Source organism: Colossoma macropomum, unplaced genomic scaffold, assembly GCF_904425465.1.
Source record: "Colossoma macropomum unplaced genomic scaffold, Colossoma_macropomum, whole genome shotgun sequence".
Lineage (NCBI taxonomy): Eukaryota > Metazoa > Chordata > Actinopteri > Characiformes > Serrasalmidae > Colossoma > Colossoma macropomum.
In genome coordinates, this window is record NW_023494792.1 from 29,324,838 (window position 1) to 29,330,837 (window position 6,000).

Consider the following 6,000-nt stretch of genomic DNA (forward strand, 5'->3'; position numbering starts at 1 on the left):
GATCTCATTTGTTTTGTATTGTTTGTGGGTGAACTTAGAAACAGGCCCTCATGGTTAAGGACGTTTCATGGGCCTGCCAGCTGAAAGCTTTCCACTGCAGCCTGGGGATTTTCCCACCTGCCAGATGGGGAACAGTGTGTGTTTTTTTACTGTTGATTTGTTGTTTTTCTTACTGTTGTGAGGCATCCTTGGGTTTGAAAAGGGGGTTATATAAATAAAAGTCATTATCATCATTATTTAGATGTGATGTTTTTACAGTGGTGTGAATGCAAAATAATATGACCTTTTCAAATCGGCGCTACACATTTGGTCCTAAGATCAGATACTTATCCGATTAATGACCATGCAATCACAATGAAAACAATGAGATTGGATTTCTCATGTTTTTATTCCACTGAACAATGTGGCAGCAGCAGCTAACTGCCAAAGCATTAAAGCATCTGACCTTTTTCACCTTCGCCCCCAATCACTTTCTTACTCTGATCTGCTAGTTTATTTATTTGTTGCTGCTGTTGTTGTTGTTCATGATGCACTTACAATCACAACTGTGAACTGTTGAGGCAGAAAGATTAGATCTGAGCAAAAAATCAGAACACAGCAATAAGGCTTGTAATGTTAACGTAATCTTGCCATTTCAGGTTTCTAATGTAAATGTAAGCAGAGGCAAGGATGCCTATTCTCTCTTATGCTGAAAAGAATCCATTTAGTCTACAGCTCCCCACATGAGACATTCGTAAATTCTAATACGAGTTTCAAAAACACTTTTAGAGGGCAGTAAAATGATTGTCTGTTTGAGCTCAAACTGTTGAAAGTTCTCCATCTTTATTTACACATGCAATTCAAGTGAAACCATCAGACTTATGGATATTAGCCGATTCAGTCATCTAACAAAATTCAGTGCATTACAATGTAAATACAAACCATATGCTAATGTGTCAATTGCAAATCTTTAGATTTCTCTTTGTAGAAAATTTGCTAAGTTAAATGAGCTTTTAAGGTAGCTAACACTATCAACCTATCAGCTATCAGTGTGGTAGATTTTGTTCATATTCCTAAGAAAAAAATATGAGTAACTGATCCCATGCCTCAACAGCCAACCCATTACTGTTCACTTCCAATGATAAATAAAACAGCTATGTCCTTGACTGCAAAGCCCTGGCCATCTTTACTCCCAATAAGGCTCTTTGAATTTGTCCAGCAAGTGCATTGTCCATTATTTAGTAGGGCTATTATAGCAAAAGGGGGGTGGTGTGAATAATCTGAATCTGCCATAAAGTCTGGGGATGCTCTTATCCTATAGCAGGACGCATGTGAAATTACATGTACTGGCTATGACAGTAGGACATCAATCACTGTACACATGGCAGGGCCTGTGGCGTCTGCTGCGTCCTGGGTATAGGTTTGTGGAAAGTGTGGGAAGAGAAGGGGTTTGATGAGGAGACCCGCGCAAACACACACGTTCTACTCTCCTGAGCCAATTTCATCCAGCTTGTCATTCATAATACACAGTGTTGTGTGTCATCGTGTTACCTCGCCTGTCAAGCCCCCTGCAGTTTTACTGGCATGGCGGGGGGTGTCATATATGATCGAAATTGCTTGTTACATGGACACTTTTACTGCGCAGCTTACCCATAAAGAATAGCAGTGTGACACCCCGCCTGTGGCCTTTGTGATCTTTCCAACACTGCTCTGAATTCTGTCACTTTTTTCAACTTGAGGGTCTGGTCCTGCCTTATGCTCATACAGGAGCCTTACCTACCATGTTTTCATATGTAGCATCCTGTATATGGCTCATTCTACCATTTTGTTCGCGGTGAGATTTCTTATTTTTTACAAACTTGAGACTAAAATTCTTTTCCTTTGAGTGACCTCCAAAGATAGTGACAATCTAATTTTGAGCATGACTGAAAAACATTATGCCAGTACATGACTAGCAAGCACAGCTTTGAACAGTTGTATGCAAATAAACAAAATATTTTTCATTAAAAACACAAAAACAGTTTACTTAATTGCAGAAAATATGTGTTTCGGTAGTGACAGTTCTTAACATTACACACTGATTTTCAGACTTGGGGACACATTTACTTCAAATCAATGGGATCTAACTGCTCACCATGTGGCCATGAGGGACAGGGATGCAGTCTCACTTCCTGCTCTAAAATGCAGGGGTGTGGCTAAAATAAGGCTCTGCTTACAGACTAAAACTCTTTGTGTTGCAGTAGTGACTTGAAAACATGGGGCAGCAATGTTTGAATAAAATCTTTTTATTTAAAAATGAAAGTAATGAATCTAGATCTTTTTTTAAATAAATCATAACATAATCCTTCTAAATATCTCAGGTCTAAATACTATTTTTTTTTTTACTGGAACTGCGGTTTGAACTACTTTGGTAGAGTGGTCCATATATCCAATCAGAGGCATTGTAAGTGGATGGAAGTTTAGGATGATTTCAAGTTCTTTGAATAAAACTTTTATGCTTACTGAAAGATTTGTGACTGAAATGCTACCTTTATTCAATAATAATTAAAGCCTAGTGTTAGATACAGTGCTAGCAACAATTCTTCTTCTCTTCTTTCTCTTTTGATCTATAGCTGGATAAATGGGTCTGTTTTTGTAGATTTGATTCATATATTTGTATATACTAGTCAAAAACAGTTCATCATAGAATTTTGCTTTTAGATGCAAGATGCACGTAGCATTTTGAAAATGAGCTGAGGCAAGAGGTTTTCCGGGGGCCCCTGCATCCAACACAATCAGTAGTCAAGATCTTTGCCAGAGTTTAACATTATTTAATGTTAGTCATTGTTTTATCACTGATCTTTTCACTTTTTGATCCAAGTGCTGTTGTAGCTACGTAGTACTACTTTAGAAAGCGCCAATTGTGTTTGGTTGATTGGCCAAATTCTTTCTTGTCGTAGTCACTAACACTCACCACTGCGGTTACTGCAGTCACTACTGGTGAAACAATCTGATATCTCACAAAGGTTGTTTATGTTGCAGTGGTGACACAACTATCAGTTGCTGTGCAGCCTGAAATGCCCTGATCAGGCAGAGAAGTTTTTCTAGCTTTTACCTCCATACAGTCACTAACTGTAACTCCTCTTTCCTTGTTGACCACAGAGGGATGTGTTCCTCTTTCCTCTTTTGGTCTCTCTTGACGCCCCATATTTCTCAAAGTTATGTATGGTCAAACTCATTTGTAAATTGAGCACACACAGATTTCATCAACAGTTTTGCTATTCATCAATTTCATCTTTGGCATATTTGTACAAAGAAACTCATGTCTGGTAGGAGTGTAAGTACATTTAAGCAAAATAGTTTCATAACCTGAAAAACAAACATGCTTGATTTGCAGTTAACAAACCAAAACCATCAATATTGTCTATTATTCCAATAATAAGAAAAGTAGAAAATAACAATAATATAATAATAATTTGTGCACATGACAAACCAGTACAAAATGAATGTACATAGTTTACATGCACAGTCATAAACAAATGCCGTATTACGCTGTGCCTTTTTTTATACTACTGACATCAGCCAAACAATAAACATTACAAAACACAGTGCAGAAACATCACAAACACTGCAATAACACAATGTTTAAAAATGTTATTTTAGGAAAATTACACTAGACTTCACACTACACAATCATATAATTTTACATTAGCTTTTAGTTTTGTTTATTTCACATTTCCTCATCATTTTAACACTATACAGTTTGGTTGGTAGGAGGAGCAGCACGTTCACTGCTTACGAGCAGTCATGCTGTCATTTTATTGGCTCCCTACTGAAAAATCTGCATGAATTATTGTGTGCTTTATGTAAATGATGTGTAAATGAAGTGCTGGTAGGCTGGTGCTTGATTTCACGCACTGAAGCTGAATCATCATTTGCAATCTTTGCTCGTTTCCACATCATATGAAAGTTGAATCAGACGCACAGTAGTTTATTCAGTACTAAAGACAGTCAAATTTTTTATGCAACTTTGATGAATGAATTAAGAGCCAGTAGGTAGTTTTTACTGCTGTTCCTACTTTTTGGCTTGATCAGTCAAAAGCCATTTTCCCCAAGTTTTGCTTTCGAGTGAAATTAGCTGTTGGGAGTTAGCTTTACACATGCAAGAAATTCCAATATTCGCTGTTATCTGCCACCACTGGCAAAGGAAAAATATGTTTTGTGTTCTTTTATTGTGTAAAATGGGGTTTTATGTGTGACACCACAGTGCCTTTTGGAATGCAAGTCTTCAATTTCTGTTGTAAAAAGTGCTAATAAAACTGAATCCAATAGATTTTTTGCCATCCAATAGAGAGACCTGTTTCTCTGCTTATGCTAGATTTAATCTTCTACAGTGTGCACTGCTTTGTTATGCAGTTGCTTTTCTTTTGCCTTGTAAACATTATGCTGGTTTCTTCTTCCCACTATCTTCCCTTAGACTCCCGGTCAGATTTGGCAATCCCACCAAATCCGACTCTTTCTGGGAGACTGGCTCTTCCTGGCAGAAGATGGATGGCACGGTCTTCTCGGAGTCTAATTAAGGATTACCCAGGCTGCTAAGCAGTGCTGTTGTGCCAACCTTCTATGTACAGAATCATTTTTATACCACCTTGCAGTTATTGTCAGTCAGGCTCTCCGTCTGTAACATAATGGACATGATGCTTCTCAACAGCTTTAGTTTTACAGCTGTTTTTACCTGTCAAAAAACCTTTTCATATGGACTTCAGGTTCTGGGTTCTTTCTGAACCTTTTGCTTGCGGTTTGTAATGATGGAGGAGAGCTATGGTTGCAGGACTGATGTTAGGTACATGGCTGGTGGCAAGAGAAGTCATATTATTATGTTCATGTTAGGAAAGAGACAGTGAGAGAGAGACCTGCTGCTCAGTAGATGAGGTCATGGACTTTATCTCTGTTCCCTCAGCTGAATTCTTTTCTCAGTTAGCAGCTTCTCACCAGCTCTCCATCCTTCCGCATATCCACACACAGCTAAGCTCAAGTGGCTTTGCATCGTGCTGGGAGCGGAATCGGGATGTGCATTCTTCAACCCTGCTAGAATAAAGGGCAGGAGTGGAGAGAACCACAGTAAGGGTACGCCACATCACTGTAACTCCTCCTAATACTAATTTGAAATACACAAAATATGTTACAGTACACACTGAGTCGTCAGATTATTAGGTAGCTACACTCATGAAATTCATAGTGCACATTTTCAGACCCCTTCCCTGAGAAGATCTGATGATTGCGAGCATGTTGAAAGAGTATTCAAAGAGAGCTCAGTCTAAACTTGGTGAAGGATGTTTCTTTTGAGGATGTAAGTGAATTACATACTATTCTATCTTCATCAGACACACTCTCAGAAATAAAGGTATGAAACTGTCACTGAGGTGGTATCCTCAAGGGTACATCTCAGTACCTTTAGTCAGGGAACATAATTGTACCATAATACATTGAAGTGATATTTTCTAAGTTGTATTGACTCCACACACCCCGTCTCGTCTCCAGGCTTTTTATCTTATTGTTCTGTTTTAAAACATTAGATTACTAAAAGGTAAAAATACATACTTCCCCCCTGGGAAAAACCTATTTAGGGCATACCATTTGACCTTAAAACTACTGTTGTACCTTTAAGGGTACGTTTCCATTGTTTGTACCTCGATGAACAAAAAATATTCCTGCACAGAACCTTTATTTCTAACAGTGTGCTGATTTTCCATTGGAGACCTAAACATCAAGCTGGACCTTCTTTTTAGACGGTGTGTGTGATGTTAATACATAAAGACATATGACGTGGTCCAAAAACTCTCACCAAATCCAAACCGACAACTCTGACTTTTTAATTATTTTAAACATTTCTTGGCGACTCACAGCAGCACACACCATATTCAAGTGTGTTTTTTGTCTCCTGACGCTTTCAGTTTTAACAGAAAATTAAACAGTGCTGCTTTAACAGTAGAAATACATATGTTTTAGTATTATGAACATACTTAATTCTACAGTTACAAT